The sequence below is a fragment of the Papio anubis genome, chromosome 6 (genome assembly GCF_008728515.1).
Source record: "Papio anubis isolate 15944 chromosome 6, Panubis1.0, whole genome shotgun sequence".
In the NCBI taxonomy this organism is placed as follows: domain Eukaryota; kingdom Metazoa; phylum Chordata; class Mammalia; order Primates; family Cercopithecidae; genus Papio; species Papio anubis.
In genome coordinates this window covers 115,751,962-115,773,897 of record NC_044981.1, presented here as the reverse complement: position 1 = coordinate 115,773,897, position 21,936 = coordinate 115,751,962, and positions in this window count along the sequence as shown.

Genomic DNA, 21,936 nt, shown 5'->3' with positions numbered 1-21,936 from the left:
GTCAATGGTCAACGGACATCCCACAGAGTTCTCACTCTGGGGATGTAGGTAGACACATCACCTCATTACACTATAATGAAGCATGTGTTCTCATAAAGATGTGTGCACAGTTCAGAGAAGGTCTGGAAAAACCCTGATCGACTTCACCAGGGTAGGGAGAAAGGTCAGAAGAGACATATCTGAGGAGGTGGCTCCTAAGGAATGGACAAAAGATTGTCAGGCAGAAAAGGGGTTACAGTAGGTGGCTATTGCAATGTTTTGATTTCTGGAGCGTTCAAATGACAAAATGATTGAAGTATTTTAAATAAGTAGCAAAACATTTTATTTTACTACTAAAGATAATATATTTCAAAATGAGGTAGCATAATGGAATCGTCAAAATAACTGATAACAGATTCTTTTCTGTGACAAGTTTGAGTAGATAACAAGTCAACCAGAAGGCACTAAATGTCATCAAAAACGGGAGAGAAGAGTCTCGCTACAGGAGGTGCTGGGAGACATAGCATTTAATGAGTTCCTATGTGGTAGTTTTTTTTGCTTATATCTTTTAATTGTATTTTCAAAACAAATCTACCTGATGTTATGCCCACTTACAATTGAGAAAACAGAAGTCTAGAGAAGGATCTGCCACCAGTAAGTGGAAGACCTAGAATCTGAATCCAGACAGGTATGATTCTGAAGTTCATGCTCTTTCTAGAGTATCATTTGCTCCATTCACCCTGCCTTTTTCACCCTAACCACCTTAGGAAATACAGATAGGAGAGTTCCATCAAGGATCTACAAAAGCCTCCTTCAGCAATGCCCCAGCAAACCCTTGTTTAAGGCTAGCTAGTGGAAACTTAGAGGAGGAAGAATTGGGAGAATTAGCAAAGCTTTGTTCCTTCCCCTGCATGCTCTTTGCCTTGGAGCAAGGTGTTCCTTTTGTTACCATATGTCTTCAGCTCTGGAGATCTGACTAGGGTCAGGAAGACCAGAGAGGACAAAGCAAAGAGGGATACTCAAGACTGGGCTATACATAATAAGGCTTTAAAGGAAAGGAGACAGGATCTTGGGGTTCCTACATTGCCCAGTAGAGTACTCCAGGACAGAAGAACAGAAAAGGTTTAAAGCAAAAGCCCCAGGTAGGAAAAAGAGTCCAGATGGATTCATATTAGCACCTAAGCGTAAATGTAGGTGGTTGGATAAGGAACAAGTCTTAGAGAGGTGAAGTTTCCCTAATGTATGTGACCAAAGGAGAGAGAGCTGCAGCAACGAAGTTACAGGCAGTCAGTCTTCCCAATTCTTTCTAGCATCATTAAAGGAAATAGAATGGTAGAATGTTCTTGGAAAGGACCTACTCAGCTGTAACATCAGAGGGTAGGAGACAGGGTGTGCACAGGAACCGTATTGAGTAGAGATCCAAGGAGTTGGTGAATACCAAGGAAGTTCTCAGGAAGGATGACAATCCCTAGGTCAAGGGTGAATTGTGGTTAACTGTTATCTAGGATCTTCTCACTCTCCTTTATCCAGCACTCCCTTCCCTCTCCTCATACCAGGAGTATGACACTGCTCTGAAATCATCAGCAGCTTCCTTTTATTTAGGGAATGATCCACACTTCTCTGGCAGGCATTCAGTATGCCCTCTAACGTAGCCCAACTTCCCTTTCCAACCAGGTCTTCTATTCCTACTGTAGGAACCCTCCACCATCTTAAACTGATATATGCCCCATTCCTAAACAAATGTTGTTCTTTCCTACCTTCATGCCTTTTCTCTGTATTACCTCTGCCCCAGTGCCCCTCTCCTTTATTTCCTGCTCTCTTGCCCACTCTAAACCTTATACACAGAGTAGAATGCACAAAAATTGTCCCATCGAGCCTATATCCGGGTTATATTTCTCTCTTATCTCCTTGATACTTTGTAAACTCTTGAAGGTCAATAAAATACCTATTTAAACTATTAATCCAAGGCATAATTCCTTATGCACTATGGACAGTCAACATATAACTAACAGATGAAGATACTAAAAGGAATAATGACTATATTGACTAAGGAGACCTGGAAGGATCATTTGCCAATAGTTAGTCTAATGTCTTCATTTTAGAAAGGAAGAAATTGAATCCCAAGGAAGTTGACAATCTTCATCTGCATAATAACTAGTAGAGCCAGAGCCCGGACTAAGAGGAACAGCTAACATAATTTGACTATCTACCAGACACCAGGGGCAGTGTAAGACTACTAATTTCAACTTAATTTACCCTTTCAACAATTCTATGAGGTAGTTCACCGGAAAGAAAGTCACACAGAAAGACTTGTAATTCACACCACAACATATCGCTTTGTAAATAGCAGAATCAAAATTTGAAATATACTCAAACTGGTGGAAAAGTACCCATGTTTAGCCATGCCTCTATTCAATTAGGGCTTCTGGTAATCTAGCCATCATATATCTCCAGTCTGTTAGCTCAGTAGTTTATTTTGTGTGCACAAAGAAGGGAACATAAAAATATGGGTTAACCACAGGTTCTTGCTATAAAATGAAAAGCTTAGAAAAAAAATCACACATGAAGGCATTCACTGATAGCACTAATAAAGCTAATAAATAAAATGAAATTAGTTCAAGCCACTAAGTTGACTCCAGTTAAGAAACGAAGTGTAGACCCTACTTACATTTGCTACTTAGTCGTCCTCACAGCAAGTAATAAACAGACCCATCCTTTACCAAAACACAAGCTTGGTTATTCTGAATCCACGATCTCTTCCATTTTTATTGTCTTTTATATATATATATATGTTTGTTTGTTTGTTTGTTTGTTTTGTTATTTTGAGATGGAGTCTCATTCTGTCACCCAGGCTGGAGTGAGGTGGCCCGATCTCAACTCACTGCAAGCTCCACTTCCCAGGTTCAAGCGATTCTCCTGCCTCAGCCTCCCAAGTAGCTAGGACTACAGGCGCCCACCACCTCGCCTGGCTAATTTTTTGTATATTTAGTAGAGACGGGGTTTCACCATGTTAGCCAGGATGGTCTCGATCTCCTGACCTCGTGATCCGTCCGCCTTGGCCTCCCAAAGTGCTGGGATTACAGGCGTGAGCCACCGCACCCGGACTATTGTCATATATTTGAAAGAAAAAAAATTATACCGTATTGGCAGCATTCATGGAGGTTTTGGAGTTTGTGTTTTTGTTGATGATTATGGTGTGGTGGTAACAATGTCTCAATTACAAGTTTTCTCCATGTATAAGTAAGGTTATTTTCTAGAGCTTCAGAAACTAAAGCCTATCTCACACAAAATGAATTCTGAATTGTTTTATGCTTAGCTTTCCCTGCTAATTAAATTCCAGTTTATAATTTATAATAGTGTTCCCTTTTATTATTCACTTTATTTCTGTGTGAGCTATCTCCAGATTAGAATTTTGAAATGTTCTCAAGAAAATGTAAATCTTGACTTTCTGTTAATTATAAGAGGAACTGAAAGAGCAAGTGAGCAGTATTTTTTCTCCAAAGTTGCATATTTGTAGTTAAAATCCACAGTTTTGAAGGTTACCCCAACCAGACCTCCACCCACTGGGAGCATCCTCTTTACAACATCTTTGGATGGTAGACTCTCCTGTCCCCGCTCAGCCCAATAGATCCTCCCAAAATTCAAGTGTGTCCCTGCTGCTGTGCTGCTCACAGCCCTTCTGGTTTTTTGTTGTCCACCCTCCTTAACATGGCTTGCCCATTCATGCCTTGGGTCCGTCCCACCCTCCAGCCTCCTCTCTCACCCCTCAGGTTCCAGCAATCTATTTACCACCATGTTGCACTTTTTGTCATTGAAAATCTAGAGAACAAACCTAACACTTCTTCCTCATGACCATCTCTCAAATATTTGAGTACAGCTATTGTATACAACCGAAGTTTTATATTATTCAGTTTAATCAATTGCTCCAATTCTGGTCATTCATCAATAATTATGTCCCACTCTGTCCATGTCTTTGGTAAAACCTGATAAAACTGAATACAAGGTTTCAATATGGTCTGCTCTGTTCAGAGAAAAATGGGCTTTTACATTCTTCGTTCTGGGCACTAAACTTTCATTTATGCAAAAGAAGATTTTAGAAGCCTTTCATCATTCACATCCAGTATGTTGTGCTGGCCAACTAAAACCTTATACTAATTTTCATTAAGTTAAAATGTCTAAAATCTGTATTTTGCATTTAATGTTTTAAACATAGATATGGTTGTTTATACTCATTTCTATTGAATTGCATTTCATTAATATTTTATTCACCATTTCACCCTGTTGAGAATTTTCACCTTTCAGAATCCTATGTCTATTATCATTCAGAAATTGGATAAACTGGCCATCTTTGTCTTCATTCAAGTTATTAATAAAGTTGAAAAGGACAGGGTCATATACTTTGCTTGACGGCTGCTGCCATATTACCATCATCAAAGTCATATTTCTCCATTTCACTCATGATGAAATTTAGAGACTCAAGAGTATCTAAATAGTATTACATGTTCTTGATAAAATCCTGTTAGCTATTTGTGATTAAAAACTTCTCATATTCCTTTTTGGAAGTATATTAAGCATTGAAATCATATTTATAATCCCATAATGACCTTTTCTGTTTAGAAAACATAGAAAAAATATCTTATAGACCTCCTCTACTTTCCATATTTTTCAGATAATTTATAATGGTTCTACAATTGTATTAGCAACTTCTTCATTATAAGAGAAATACACTATAATCACATCCTTACTTATGCTGGTATTTGACGTTTTTCGTAACCACAGTGACCCTACTTTTCCTAAAGTGAAAATCATTTCTTTTGATAGAAAAGACAGAAGTAGAAAATCAGTTGGAGTTCTAAAATGTGAGTTGGTTTTCATGTAATTTAATCCATACTTTTCGAGATCACACTAAATAATAGCTGAAGAATGCTCAAAGTTATTACTTTAAGAAAAAAAGCAGCCAGGGATGGTGGCTTATGCCTGTAATCCCAGCACTTTGGGAGGCCAAGGCAGGTGGAGCAACTGAGGTCAGGAGTTCGAGACCAGTCTGGCCAACATGGCGAAACTCTGTTTCTACTAACAATACAAAAATTAACCAGGTATGGTGATGGATGCCTGTAATCCTAGCTACTCGGGAGGCTGAGGCAGGAAAATCACTTGAACACAGGAGGTGGAAGTTGCAGTGAGCCAAGATCACACCATTGCACTCCAGTCTGAGCAACAAGAGCAAGACTCTGTCTCAAAAAATAAAGAAAAAAGAAAAAAAGAAAAAAGTATTTTTCTGACCCAGTCACTTTCAATAGAATTTCAGAGAGCTATAACCTGTCTTCCATCCACTCCAACTTTCCCCAGACTCATTAAGGAAGCCCTGATGGGCCTTACACTTGTGCTTCTGAATGTATGGATGAATGAATTCCTTCATTTCTTGGTGGGCAATAGTGCTCCTTTGTAGTGGCCAGGAACACTATTGTTGAAGCTTTAGCATCCTGCTTTCCATTCTGCTGCTCCCATCTATGTTGTCACAGTCCCAGATTGCCCACCCCAAACCTCCACTCCCCTGTTGTGGGCACACCACCCAGGGTTCCATGTCTCTCTGGCTCCTGCCCACTCTGATGTCACCTGCTGCTTCCCTGCTATATCTCCTTGACACAGAACAGTCACTTTGCTGAAGCAGAGGAAAGCCTTTCACCCAGGATCAGCTGTGTGGGAGTGTTACTTTCTCCTCCTTTCCAAGTTCTAACACAAATTTCTGTAGTTGAGGGTTTTGATCATCTGAGTAGTACACCAAGGCATATCCCATGCCTTCTGACAGAGACCCGTTGTTTTCAGCATACTCTTGGACCTAGTGTCTTTGCTACATTAGGATATGTTCTTCTCTACAGGAAACTCCTGTTCCTCATAAAAGAAGCATTTTCCCTATAGCCAAATAGCACCTCTTTGACTTTTCTTGGGTATATTTGACCCTAGAATTCTACGACACAATTAGAAGATTGTATAATATTTCAGATTTGTGGTAACCTAACACTTTCACAAGAATACACACACACACAGTTACAGTTGAGTCTTACTTACAGTAGTTATATTCTAGAAAGTTACATCGATCGCTGAATTAGCAAATACTGAATTATTGCTCCTAGGGGAAATACAGAGTTAGTTTCACGTGAGCCTCTAGTGACATTTTATCAAGTGATCAATATATAACCTTGTTTTATGTACATTTCTGTAAAGACACCTTATTTAATATAGATTACTGATTCATTAACATTGATCTAACAGTCAATAGCACAATAACTCAAGCCTAAACTCTCTGGGAGACACACCACAGCTTTCTTGCACTGAGGAATGCTAGACAGCACTTCACCACTATGCTTGGGGGCCATTTGAACAGCAAAATCGCCAACAAAAAATACAAACATGCAAAAAGGTACCAGTGAACATACCATGAAGAGAAAGAATCCTTATTTACACTGTGAGAAATGAAACAAGAAAGCAGAGAGCAGAGAGTCAACTTGTTCCATATAAGCCGGGAAGATGCATGCATTGTGTGACTCAAATTTTTCATCACCCTGCATATGCCCAAAAAGGATCACAAAACTACCAGAGTATTGATTTGGGGGTTACAAAATTCAGTGCGTAAGCAATTTTGTGAATCCTGAAATAATGAGGCTCTGCTACATATGTACTGGCTATATGTATAACCTCACTTTTTGAGGGTTTCAGTGAGTGTCATGCCTGGGAGAAAAGGCTCTCCTACTGGGCACTTCATCCCCTCCCTCCCTCCCAGCTTGCCTTTGAAACTCTAACTCGCTTTCCACTTGGTAAACAGTAACCCTCATAACCACTGGGGAGGGGCCCTCTTCTCTGTACTGTTTCCTTCCTTTCATCTTTCAACTAGTAACTTTATCTCCAGTTCTGGAATTATTCTTTTATTCCCACTCTAAGTTTTGTTCTATTTTTTAAAGAATATTTTTATCTTCTTTGTTGGTATTTTAACGAATGTTACACAGGCAATATATAAATAAAAGAATGTTCAATGAATTTTACATTTCCCCCCTCACCACTGCTCCTAGTCACCTAGTTCCTTTTTTCCTTGGCAGGGGCAACCATTCCCACATTACTTACGTATCTTTCCAGAGATATTCTATTCATATCCAAGTGTAATTGTTTTATGTAAATAGTAGTCCTCTGTGTGTGTGTGTGTGTCTGTGTGTGTGTGTCTGTGTGTGTGTGTGTGTGTATATATATATATATATATATCTTGCTTTTTTCACTTATTGATGAATCTTGGGGACAGTTCACACCAGTATACATAATCTGCCAAACATTATGTAACCATTATCCTAGTGTTATATTGTGTGGGTAATCGATATGTTACACACAATTCATGAGATGTCTTTGATCCTTTGATACTTATGCCGTGAGTATAATCATCTTCTGCCCTGTGTAAGACTTGAACAGAGCACATGACTTGATTTATATGCCTATGATCACTTAAGTGTCAACAAAGAAATTAGAATGCCCAGTCCAAGGTATTATTTGAATGCTCGCATCTGCATTCAGAGATTAGGCTCTCATACCAACGCATGATTTTGATGGCTGCCTGGCTGCATTGAGGCAGAGGTTATGGTGGGTGTTTCTAGCTGCTCCTTTCCCACTGGGGCAGGGATACTCTTCCTCACTGATTCTTGCAGAAGGATTAAAGCAGACTCTTTCTTTTGATGAATGCTTCCCTGAGTTCCCCAGAGAACCATTGGTGGAAAACTGTCTCTTGCATTTCCTTTGTCCGAGGCAGCTGTGAATTCTGGGCACAGCTACAGGCAACAGCTTCTGACTCCTTCCTTGTCCACCTTCCATGCTATCATGTTTCCTAGTCTAGGGGCTATGCAGAACTCCCGTATTAATTTCCTTGCTGCTCTAACAATATACCACAAACTCAGTGGCTTGAAACAACACAAATGGATTATCTTACAGTTCTAGAAGTCAGAAGTCTGGCATGGGTATCACTGGGCTAAAATCAAGGTGTCTGCAGGGCTGTGTTGCTTCTGAGGGCTCTGGCAGAGAATTTATGACCTTGACTTTTCTAGAGTCCAGAGTCTGGCTGCATTCCTTGGTTCATGTCTCCTTCCATCTTTAAAACCAACAATGGCCAATTGAGTCTTTCTCATGCTGCATCTTTCTGACACTAACTCTCTTGCCTCATTTCACTTACAAGGACCCTTGTGATTACATGGGGCCAAGGATAATCTCTCCACCTCAAAGTTGGCTGGTTACCAACTTTAATTCTATCTGCAACTTTAATTTCCTTTGCCATGTAACTTATATTCACAGGCTCCAGGAATCAGGATATGGATATCTTTGGGAGGTTGTGATCTTGTCTACTATACCCAGTATCCAGTAGGTTATATATGTGCACAGGAAGCCTATGTCTATCTGTACATAGGTTACTGTTACATTGGTTATCTGAGCATAGGTTACTCATAACCTATGCACAGATAGCCAATAACCATGCCTTGCTTGCTCTGACAAATGTAGTGCCACTGATGTCAATGCACATACCTTATGGGCTGTCACGGGCACTTGAGATTTCTTGAGCATGACCCAGCATCAAGTTCTCAGAAACACTCAACTTCAAGGAACACATTTCTGAGTGATCCTCTCCAGCAACAGTCAACCTCAAGTGCTGTTATCTCTCTGCTTCTCCCTCTCAGAAATAACCATAATAACCCTTACAGATCCTCTCTCCAATCTCTAACCCTTCCTGATCATTCTTTATCTGGGCTGATGGGTCCAAGAGTCATAAAACCATTTCCATAACATTTCCCTGGTAACCCCTGAACATGGAGATCTGTGTTACAGTTATTTAGTATCGAAAATTCACTTTATTGACATCTTAGAAATTTTATTTTTCACAACCAATTCATGGTATTTTTGCATCATGATATTACAAATGATTTTGCAGTGAATGTTTTTATACATACACTATTTCATACATGTTCAAGATGTTAGATAAGATCAAGTAGAATTAATTAATGATAGAAAGTCCCCATTTTTATTTTTGATGGATATTGTCAAATCGATGTTTATACTAGTTTACATGCCTCTATACAGACATACATACCTAATTACACTCCCAGAAGCAAACAACAGAAGGTTTTCCCCCACAACCATTAACAGGACATAATATCTACCTATTGACTTTGCCTATTAAAGTGATGATATACACTTCATTCCATCTCTCTTCCTCCGAGTAGAAATGAACATTTTATAAACATGAACAATTTGCAATTACAGCTGTTTCCTGTGTGTTTTTATGTTTTCTAGTAATATTTAACTGACTTAAAAGTAGCACAAAGCCAAAGTACAGCTGAAACTAATTTTGAGAATCTTCCCAAGGGAAAGAAATCAGGAAAAGAGAAAGTTGGGCAACAGGAGCCAATAACCAGAGCTGTGAAGCCCCAGGCCCTATCAAATGTTCTAATTCTTTAGAATTTTGTTTTGAACATATGCAGATTGAAGAATAATCATAAAAGACCTTCTTATGATTCTAGTACTATCTCTTTCTCTCCCTCTTAAGGGAGGATACAGAAGCAGTAGCACCATTCCAAGAGATGTAGCAGAAGTCATTCTTTGATTAGAGATTTCTGGAATGAGTGCTCTTTCCTCCTAATCTTTTATACTTAGACCAGTCACCAAAACCCAAGTAGTTATCCACTGAATTTATGTCAATAAGGCTACAATGGATAAATCAAGAAACTTTTAAAAAGTTATTAAAGCAGAGCCTTGGCTTTCTGAACTCTTAAACTTCTAGTGAGAAGTTCCATTTATGAAAGATAGTTTTATCTTTGCATAATATTCTCTTAAGATAACTTTTATCTGGGACTTTACAGATAATTTTCAAAGGATTAAAACTCAGTCTTAGCTCAGTTTTATCACAGCAGAGTTAATATCATCTTTTCCCAAATGACCAATCATTCCAATGTGATGAAACTTTTTACATGTTTTCAATTAAAATTTATTTAAATATTAGAAATGGGTGAGAAACAGATGACAAAACTATTTAGGTCTACTTTCAATGTAAAAACATTGAGAATATAAATATAGAAATAATATTGACACTTACTTTGACAACCCTAAATTGTGTGTTCCTTCTTTTTTTTAAATTATACTTCAAGTTCTGGGATACATGTGCAGAACGTGCAGATTTGTTACATAGGTACACACATGCTATGGTGGTTTGCTACACCCATCAACTAGTCATCTACATTAGTTATTTCTCCTAATGCTATCCCTTCCCTTGCCTCCTCACCCCACAACAAGCCCCAGTGTGTGATGTTCCCCTCCCTAAGCCCATGTATTCTTATTGATCAACTCCCATTTATGAATGAGAACATGTGGTGTTTGGTTTTCTGTTCCTATGTTAGTTTGCTAGAATGATGGCTTCCAGCTTCATCCATGTCTCTGCAAAGGACATGAACTCATTTTTTTTATGACCTCATAGTACTCTATGGTGTATATGTGCCACATTTTCTTTATCCAGTCTAACACTGATGGACATTTGGGTTGGTTCCAAGTTTTTGCTATTTGAATAGTGCTGCAATAAACATATGTGTGCATGTGTCTTTATAGTAGAATGATTGATAATTCTTTTAATATATACCCAGTAATGGGATTGCTGGGTCAAATGGCATTTCTGGATGTAGATCCTTGAGGAATCACCACACTGTCTTCCACAATGCTTGAACTAATTTACACTCCCACCAACAGTGTAAAAGCATTCCTGTTTTCCACATCCTCTCTAGCATCTGTTGTTTCCTGACTTTTTATTTTTATTTTTATTTTATTTTATTTTATTTTATTTTATTTTATTTTATTTTATTTTATTTTTGAGACTGAATCTCGCTCTGTCACCCAGGCTGGAGTGCAGTGGCCGGATCTCAGGTCACTGTAAGCTCCGCCTCCCAGGTTTACGCCCTTCTCCTGCCTCAGCCTCCCGAGTAGCTGGGACTACAGGCACCCGCCACCTTGCTGGGCTAGTTTTTTTGTATTTTTTTAGTAGAGACGGGGTTTCACCGCGTTAGCCAGGATGGTCTCGATCTCCTGACCTCGTGATTCGCCCGTCTCGGCCTCCCAAAGTGCTGGGATTACAGGCTTGAGCCATCGCACCCGGCCGTTTCCTGACTTTTTAATAATCACCATTGTAACTAGCGTGACATGGTATCTCGTGGTTTTGATTTGCATTTCTCTAATGACCAGTGACAAGCTTTTTAAAATATGTTTGTTGGTCACAATAAATGTCTGTTTATATCCTTTGCCCACTTTCTGATGGTTTCTTTTTTCTTATAAATTTAAGTTTCTTGTAGATTCTGGTTATTAGTCCTCTGTCAGATGGATACATCGCAAAACTTTTCTCCCATTCTGTAGGTTGCCAGTTCACTCTGATGATAGTTTCTTTTGTTGTGAAGAAGATTTTTAGTTTAATTAGATCCCATTTGTCAATTTTGGCTTTTGTAGCAATTGCTACTGGTGTTTTAGTCATGAAGTCTGCCCATGCCTATGTCCTGAATGATATTGCTTAAGTTTTCTTCTAGGGTTTTTATGGTTTTTGTCTTACATTTAAGTCTTTAATCCATCTTGAGTTAATTTTTTATAAGGTGTAAGGAAGGGGCCTAGCTTCAGTTTTCTGCATATGGCTATCCAGTTTTCCCAATACCATTTATTTATATAAATAGGGAATCCTTTCCCCACTGCTTGTTTTTGTCAGGTTGTCAAAGATCAGATGGTTGTAGATGTGTGGTGTTATTTCTGAGGCCTCTGTTCTGTTCCATTGGTCTATATATCTGTTTTGGTACCAGTACCATGCTGTTTTGGTTACTGTAGCCTTGCAGTATAGTTTGAAGTCAGGTAGTGTAATGCCTCCAGCTTTGTTCTTTTGGCTTAGAATTGTCTTGGCTATATGGGTTCTTTTTTGGTTCCATTTGAAATTTAAGGTAGTTTTTTCTAATTCTGTGAAGAAAGTCAATGGTAGCTTGATGGAAATAGTATTGCATCTATAATTTACTTTGGGCAGTATGGCCATTTTCACATGAGCATGGAATGTTTTTCCACTTGTTTGTGTCCTCTCTTATTTCCTTGAGAAGTGGTTTGTAGTTCTTGAAGAGGTTCTTCACATTCCTTATAAGTTGTATTCCTAGGTATTTTATTCTCTTTTTAGCAATTGTGAATGGGAGTTTGCTCATGACTTGGCTGTTTTTCCATTATTGGTGCATAGGAATGCTTGTGATTTTTACACATTGATTTTGTATCCTGACACTTTGCTGAAGTTGCTTATCAGCTTAAGGAGTTTGGGGGCTGAGATGATGGGGTTTTCTAAATATACAATCATGTCATCTGCAAACAGAGATAATTTGACTTACTATCTTCCTATGGGAATACCCTTTATTTCTTTCTCTTGCCTGATTGCCCTGGTCAGAAAGTCCACTACTATGTTGAATAGAAGTGGTGAGTGAGGGCATCCTTGTCTTGTGCTGATTTTCAAAGGGAAAATCCTTTTGCCCATTCAGTATGATATTGGCTGTGGGTCTGTCATCAATAGCTCTTATGATTTTGAGATATGTTCCATCAACACCTAGTTTATTGAGTGTTTCTAGCATGAAAGGGTGTGGAATTTTATCAAAGACCTTTTCTGCATCTATTGAGATAACCATGTGGTTTTTGTCACTGGTTCTGTTTATGTGATGGATTACATTTATTCATTTGCATATGTTGTCACTGGTTCTGTTTATGTGATGGATTACATTTATTCATTTGCATATGTTGAACCAGCCTTGCATCCCAGGGATGAAGCTGACTTGATCATGGCGGAAAAGCTTTTTGATGTGCTCCTGGATTTGGTTTGCCAGTATTTTACTGAGGATTTTCACATTGATGTTCATCAGGGATACTGTCCTGAAATTTTCTTTTTTTGTTGTGTTTCTGCCAGATTTTGGTATCAGGATGATGCTGGCCTCATAAAATGAATTACGGAGGAGTTCTATTGGTTGGAATAATTTCAGAAGGAATGGTACCAGCTCCTCTTTGTACCTCTGGTAGAAATTTGGCTGTGAATCTGTCTGGTCTTGGGCTTTTTTCGGTTGGTAGGCTATTAATTACTGCCTCAATTTGAGAACTTGTTATTGGTCTATTCAAGGATTTGACATCTTCCTGGTTTAGTCTTGGGAAGGTGTATGTGGAATTTACCCATTTCTTCTAGATTTTCTAGTTTATTTGCATAGAGGTGTTTATAATATTCTCTGGTAGTAGTTTGTATTTATGTGGGATCAGCAGTGACATCCCCTTTATCATTTGTTATTGTGTCTATTTGATTCTTCTCTCTTTTCTTCTTTATTAGTCTGGCTAGCAGTCTATTTTGTTAATCTTTAAAAAAATCAGCTCCTGGATTCACTGATTTTTTGAAGGTTTTTTTGTGTCTCTATCTCCTTCAGTCCTGCTCTGATAGCTATTTCTTGTCTTTTGCTAGCTTTTGAATTTGTTTGTTCTTGCTTCTCTAGTTCTTTTACTTGTGACGTTAGGGTATCAATTTTAGATCTTTCCTGCTTTCTCCTGTGGGCATTTAGTGCTATAAATTTCTCTCTAATCACTGCTTTAGCTATGTCCCAGAGATTCTGGTACATTGTTTCTGTGTTCTCATTGGTTTCCAAGAACTTATTTATTTCTGCCTTAATTTCTTTATTTATTTACCCAGTAGTTATTCAGGAGCAGGTTGTTCAGTTTCCATGTAGTTGTGCAGTTTTGAGTGAGTTTTTTAATCCTGAGTTCTAATTTGATTGCACTGTGGTCTGAGAGACTGTTTGTTATGATTTCCATTCTTTTGCACTTGCTGAGGAGTGTTTTACTTCCAATTATGTGGGTGATTTTAGAATAAGTATTATGTGGTGCTGAGAAGAATGTATCATCTCTTGATTCAGGGTGGAGAGTTCTGTAGATATCTATTAGGTCCACTTGGTCCAGAGCTGAGTTCAAGTCCTGAATATCCTTGTAAATTTTCTGTCTCATTGATCTAATATTGACAGTGGGGTGTAAAGTCCCCCACTATTATTGTGTGGGAGTCTAAGTCTCTCTGTAGGTCTCTAAGGACTTGCTTTATGAATCTGGGTGCTCCTATATTGGGTGCAGATACATTTAGGACAGTTAGCTGTTCTTGTTGCATTGATCCTTTTACCATTATGTCATGACCTTCTTTGTCTTTTTTGATCTTTCATGGTTTAAAGTCTGTTTTATCAGTAACTAGGATTGCCACCCCTGCTTTTTTTGATTTCCATGTGCTTGGTAAATCTTCCTCCATCCCTTTATTTTGAGCCTATGTGTGTCTTCACACATGAGATGGGTCTCCTGAATACAGCACACCAATAGGTCTTGACTCTATCCAATTTGCTAGTCTGTGCCTTTTAATTGGGAAATATAGCCCATTCACATTTAAAGTTAATATTGTTATGTGTGAATTTGATTCTGTCATTATGATACTAACAGGTTATTTTGCCCATTAGTTGATGCAGTTTCTTCATAGTGTCGATGGTCTTTATAAGTTGGTATTTTTTTTGCAGTGGCTGGCACCTGTTGTTCCTTTCCATGTTTAGTGCTTCCTTCAGGAGCTCTTGTGAAGCAGGCCTGGTGGTGACAAAATCCCTCAGCATTTGCTTGTCTGTAAAGGATTTTATGTCTCCTTCACTTATGAAGTATAGTTTGGCTGGATATGAAATTCTGGGTTGAAAATTCTTTTAAGAATGTTTAATATTGGCCCCCACTCTCTTCTGGCTTATAGAGTTTCTGCAGGGAGATCTGCTGTTAGTCTGATGGGCTTCCCTTTGTGGGTAACCCAACCTTTCTCTCTGGCTGCCCTTAACATTTTTTCCTTCATTTCAACCTTGGTGAATCTGATGATTATGTGTCTTGAGGTTGCTCTTCTCAAGGAATATTTTTGTGGTGTTCTCTGAATTTCCTAAACTTGAATGCTGACCTGTCTTGCTAGGTTGAGGAAGTTCTCCTGTGTAACATTCTGAAGTGTGTTTTCCAACTTGACTCCATTTTCCCCATCACTTTCTGGTACACCAATTAAATGTAGGTTTGGTCTTTTCATACAGTTCCACATTTCTTGGAGGCTATGTTTATTCCTTTTCATTCTTTTTTCTCTAATCTTGTCTTCATGCTTTATTTCATTAAGTTGATCGTCAATCTCTGATATCGCTTATTCTGCTTGATTGATTCGGCTATTGATACTTGTGTATGTTTCACAAAGTTCTCATGCTGTGTTTTTCAGCTCCATCAGGTTATTTGTGTTCTTCTCTAAACTGGTTATTCTAGTTAGCAATTCCTCTAACCTTTTATCAAGGTTCTTAGCTTCCTTGCATTGGGTTAGAACATGCTCCTTTAGCTAGGAGGAGTTTGTTATTATCCACCTCTGAAGCCTACATTTATCAGTTCGCTTAACTCATTCTCCATCCAATTTTGTTCCCTTGCTGGCAAGGAGTTGTGATCCTTTGGAGGAAAAGAGGCATTCTGGTTTTTGAATTTTCAGCCTTTTTGTGCTGGTTTTTCCTCATCTTTGTGGATTTATCTACCTTTGGTCTGTGCTGTTGGTGACCTTCAGATGGAGTTTTTGCATGGTAGTCCTTTTTGTTGATATTGATGCTATTACTTTCTGTTTGTTAATTTTCCTTCTAACAGTCAGGCCCCTCTTCTGCAGGTCTGCTGGAGTTTGCTGGGGGTCCACTCCAGACTCTGTTTGCCTGGGTATCACTAGCAGAGTCTACGGAACAGTAAAGATTGCTGCCTGCTCCTTCCTCTGGAAGCTTCATCCCAGAGGGGCTAGATGCCAGCCAGAGCCCTCATGTATATGAGGTGTCTATCAACCCATACTGGGAGGTGTCTCCCAGTCAAAATACACAGGGATCCACTTGAGGAGGCACTCTGTTCCTTAGCAGAGCTCGAGCGCTGTGCTTGGAGATCTGCTGCTTTCTTCAGAGCTGGCAGGCAGAAACATTTAAGTCTGCTGAAGCTGAACCCACAGCTGCCCTTTCCCCCAGGGGTTCTGTCCCAGGGAGATGGGAGTTTCATCTATAAGCCCCTGACTGGGGCTGCTGCCTTTCTTTCAGAGATGCCCTGCCCAAAGAGGAGGAATCTAGACAGGCAGTCTAGCTACAGCGGTTTGTGGCCCTGCAGTGGGCTACACCAAGTCTGAACTTCCTGGTGGCTTTTTTTACACTGTGAGGGGAAAACCACCTACTCAAGCCTCAGTAATGGCAGACACCCCTCCCCTCACCAAACTTGAGCATCCCAGGTTGACTTCAGACGGCTGTGCTGGCAGCAAGAATTTCAAGCCAGTGGATCTTAGCTTGCTTGTTTCTGTGGGGGTGGGATTGGCTGAGCAAGATCACTTGGCTCCCTGACTTCAACCCCCTTTCCAGGGGAGTGAACTCTTCTGTCTTGCTGGTGTTCCAGGTGCCAGTGGGGTATGAGAACAACAATAACAAAACAAAAACTGCAGCTAACTCAGTGTCTGCCCAAATGACCACCCACTTTTGTGCTTGAAACCCAGGGCCCTTGTGGTGCAGGCATCTGAGGGAATCCCCTAGTATGTGGGTAGTGAAGACTGTGGGAAAAGCATAGTATCTGAGCTGGATAGCACCATCCCTCATGGCACAGTCCCTCAGCTTCCTTGGCTATGGGAGGGAATTTCCTGACACTTTGCACTTCCTGGGTGAGGCGATACCCCAACCTGCTTTGGCTCGCCCTCTGTGGGCTGCACCCAGTGTCTAACCAGTCACAATAAGATGAATTGGGTACCTCAGTTGGAAATGCAGAAATCACTTCCCTTTTGTGTTGGTCTCGCTGGGAGCCTCAGACTGGAGCTGTTCCTGTTTGGCCATCTTGCCCAGGAATTTGTGTGTTCCTTCTAAAGTTGGATAAAATGACAGTAATATTCTCTGTGTTCGTTCAGAGGAACATTGGCATTCAGTGCCCTTTACCATGAGATTTTACACATTCATATTGAGTATATAATTTATGTCTAATAATATGCTTTCTGGAACTGATGAAGGAAAAAGAAAGACACTTTCTACTTCTTCCCATGAAAAATATAGGATCAGGAAATGAGAATGCTGACTTGAGGTAAATTGATCTATGTGGAGAATCTCTGATTTTGGGCAATCCAAATGAATGATGTTTTCTGACACCATTTAGTGATTAAAAGTGGCATCAAAAACATCTCAAGGACAGGAAAATTTACTATTTGTTCAAGTGAAACCTTTACTGTTTTCAAGGCAGCACAGCCTTGAACCAGCCAGTCACTTCCCCAACCAGCACAGCTATTTTCCTCAGATGATCTTTTCCACTCCTCCCATTGGGTTAGCATTGCCTGTAAAATAGTACAAGTAGTCCTCACTTTTCATGGTTGTGCAGGGCCATTATAATGATCCTGCAAGCTGAAACCATACAAAGAGATCTTAATAATCTATTTTTAAAAAGCTACAACCATTCCATGACCTTTAAATTTTTTTCTCAAAAATTAAAAAACTCTTACCATAGTTTATAAATGTATAGAAAATGCAACAAATAGTAAAACTAATTTTTTAGTACAACAGAAACATATTGACATTACATTTTGATATTACTTTGATAGATCATTTGATATTATTGACCTATGTTGATTTGGAAGTATTTTTATATTAATATATTAGAGTCCCAGTGAGTTGAAATTATTTCTTCGTACTTTCATCAAAAGTCATTTGAACAGTGTTTGCCTTCTCTTTCTCATCAATGTGTAACTTAAGATACAGAGGGAGCATTGTTCCTGCTTGGGGGAATTACTCTGCTTTCAAAGTTTTGATCAACTTCAAACATGTCATCCTTTGTGCTCTCAATGTCATGAAATACCTCTGAGAGTTCTTTTAATGTAAAAATGTCATGTCATCTATAACAGCTTTATTCTTTTTGCCACGACCTCTTTCTTCATTTATGGAGATAAATTCACCTTCATTAAGGCCCTCTGACTACAGATCTAGAATGTCTCAAATGGGGTCCAGTAACAGCTATTTCTTCTTAGCTACATTTATGTTCATTCAATACACTCCCAAATTTTGTTTCTTTGATACACTTTCACTTTTGTTGGTCAGTTTACTCTGTTGATTATCCATTTGTGTAAACAGCAACACAGCTACACACTATGCTATCTGTATGTGATCTGAAAACAGATTTTTAGTGATCAATTGCTGACAAGTTTTGAAAGAAGCAACATGATTGGTCAGTGATCATGATGCACATCTGTCATTTGTACAGTGGGTGTGGACAGAAGAGCTAACAGGAAGTTTGTACTTTATGTAATTATCCAGTTAATATACCACGGTAACTGTCATTGGAGCTACGTTGTTGGAGGACCATCTTAACAAACTGTGGCAACTTAAATTCATGCAAACGTGCAAAGCAAGGACTGGTTTTCTATAAATTGGAATGATGTATGTATTTATCTATTCATAAAGACTGCCTTTTTGGAAACATTTAAATCACTCCTTTTTCTAGGTGTAGTTTAAGAAAATAGGAGAGAAAAGTGGAAGAAAATACTATGATCTGGTGAGAGATTACTCACATGTACGTCTCTGTATGTTACTTGATTTATCAAATCATTTATTAATTATCATGTCAGGCATTTTTCTAAGAGCCTTAAAGATATCATCTCATTTAAGCATCTTAATAACAATAAGCTAGCTATTGTTACTCTCCCCTCTTAAAGGTGAAGACATAGGTACAGAGAAGATAAGTGACTTACCTAAGGTCACACAGCTTGTAAACAGAAGACAAGATTCCAATCCAAGCAGTTGACTTTGAAGGCTGCACTTCCAACCACTACACAGTGCTGCCATGTGTACCGGGCCCATGTTGCTAATTCTGCAAAGTTACAGTGTCCAGTTTTTGCTCCTCTTGGTAGAGTTAGGCCTACGTCATTTATTATTGGTATTATGACTATAAATACATCAGTACACAAAGCTGGCATCATCTATCACAGAGATTACTAAGGCTCCACAGAGCTTAGGAGAGAGGCCATGCCTTTCTTTCAGAACAGCCATGAATGCAAAGAGAATGTTTTGGAGGAAAGGAAATGCAATTGGTGATAGCTCTCAGGATCTCAATCAATTATTTCAGAGGTCAAAGGTATGAAGCTCTTTATGGAGGTAGACAAAAACACCAATGATCATGGAATGAGTCAATTGTTTATTCAATTTTACCTATATTTCAAAGGTCTCTTTAGGGAAATATTCAAGCCAACTCTATTGAAATTTAAATGACATAAATTTGACTTTGTCTTGCAAACTACTGTCTACTCCTCTAACCACTAAACCTAAAAATTATAAATTTCAGTGACTCTGACAAACATACTAGGAGCAAAAATAACTGTACTAACAAATACAACAGAGTACTGATAGTTCAAAAATAGCATCCCATTTCTCTTGTTAAAAGTCTGTTTGGGAAATACTAGTAATCAGATAACTTAATTTGAATCATTGGAGTTGCAGTTAAAGATTAAAACACTTGTTTATTTTTTAAATCTTCTTGGGTTTCATTTCCACTTCCTGAATGTCAGTTTGGTGCCTAGCAACAGCCAACCCTCCAATTTTCAGTGCTATCCTTTTCTCACTTTGTCAAATAAAAAGAAAAAAATCAAAAGGTTATGCAGCTTGTTACTAGAAATAACTTACTTCATAAAACAATATGAATGAACTACAGTAAGCCATTCATGAGTAAAAGTTCACAAAGAGCACAGTAGGGATTCTATGTCTCATGGGCTCTTTCTAATTTGAGTCCAGTTCCAGTAGCTGCGAACTTCTTTAGTCCCTATAAAGCAGATCTTGGTTCCCAAATGATCTGATTTAAAAGGGGGAAAAAAGAGAGAAGAACCAATATTAAAGAAAAATTAGTGAAACCAAGCTCACGTGATGGGTAGGCGGCACAATAAAAACAGTAGCAACTAGGGACACATACCAAAGAGATTTGTGTCCCACACAAGTGAATCAAACAATGTGGGCACCAGTTTCAATTAACAAAAAAAGAATGGAGCTAATGATATCTAAATTCACTTTAGGTTCAAAGTTCAAATAATACCATAAAAGCACTTTAAATTATTTCAAGGTCACCCAATACAGGGTAACATCCATTGCATCATGCCACTCTGCTTCATTGCCTCCATTGCCTTCTCATTTCTCTTAGAATAGTTTTTATTCTTTGTAGGCCAGATTCCTTAGTATGGCCCCGAGTGATCTTTTACCAGTCTCTCCATGATGCACACTACTCTCCTTTCACACTGACCTTCAATTCTTCTCATTCCCTAAGTTCACGCCCATCTCTAGGCTTTTGCCTTTCCTTTCTTTCCCTTAAGTCTGGGACATTCCACATCCGAGCTTATTAGGGCTGCCTCCTTCTTGCCCTTCACTTCTTCTTCTCATAGAGGCTTTCCCTATGCCACTGACCTAAGGGAGATTTCCTTCAATTAACCTCTATCACCTAGCCTTGTGTAATTTTTTCTACAGCACTAAACACAACATGTAACTATCTTATTCATTCACTTGCTTATTATTTGTTTTCTCCTATACAAGAGCATAAACTAAGTAAGGGCAGGAAGCTCATCTTTCTTATCTTATCTTACCCAAGTTTCCCCTGGAACAGTAACCTTGCAAATGGTAGGAACTCAATACTATTTTGAGAATAAAGAAATGTTCATATGTCATTTGCTGATGTATCACCAATGCAAAAGCACGATGCTTGGTATGTAGTAATCATTTAGTTAAAAAATCCCTTAATGTAACTTAATAACTCAACCAGATCATCTTCATAGTGGTTGCTATAGTTTACATGTTTGTCTCCCAAACCTCATGCTGAAATTGATCCTCAGTGATGGAAATGGGACTCAAGGGGAGATAACTGGGTCATGGGAGCAGATCCCTCAAGAATAGATTGATGTCCTCCCCCAGGGGTGAGTTCTTACTTTAGTAGTTTCTGAAAGAGCTGATTGTTAAGAGTCTGGTACCTCCCATTCAGAGGTGGAGGTGCTTCCTCTCTCATCATGTGATCTGTGCATACACTGGCCCCGCTTCATCTTCTGCCATATGTGGAAGCAGCCTGAGGCCCTCTACAGAAGCAGATGCCACTTGTAAAGTGCTATGCTTCTCATACAGCCTGCTATGCTTCTCATACAGCCTGCACAGCCATGAGTCAAATAAACTTCTTTTCTTGATAGATTATCTAGCCTCAGGTATTTCTTTACAGCAACACTGAACAGACTAAGACAGAGGTGATGGTATGAGTTACTTATTATTTTCTGTATTAGTTCCAATCCTGCTGTAAAAAAAAAAAATACAAATTTGATGGCTTAAAACAATACACATTTATTATCTGACAGTTCCGATGGTCAGAAGTCTGACATGAGTCTCACTCAGCTAAAATCAAAGTGTCAGCCAGGATACATTGCCTTTTTTAGCTTCTATAGGCTGCCTGCATTCCTTGCGTTGTAGCCTCACACCAATCTTCAAACTCGGCAATGGCCAGTTGAGTCTTATGCTCCAACAGTCTAACACTAACCGGCCTGCCTCCCTCTTCTTTTTATAAAGATCCTTATAATTACACTGGGCTCATCCAGATAATCCAGGATAACCTCTCCATCTCATGATATTGAATTTAATAACATCTGCAAAATGTCATTTGCAATGTAACATAATATATTCACAGGTTCCAGGGATTAGGATGTGAACATCTGTAGGGGCCCATTATCCTGACTACTACCTTGTCATTTGGTATGATTCTGAGAACAATTCACCTTCATCTTACGCAACCCCATGAAAACTCCCTCTCTTATCTTTCAAACATGTGCTACATGATCACATTCTAGAAAGAAATTCCCTATAAGTAAACTTATCTCTC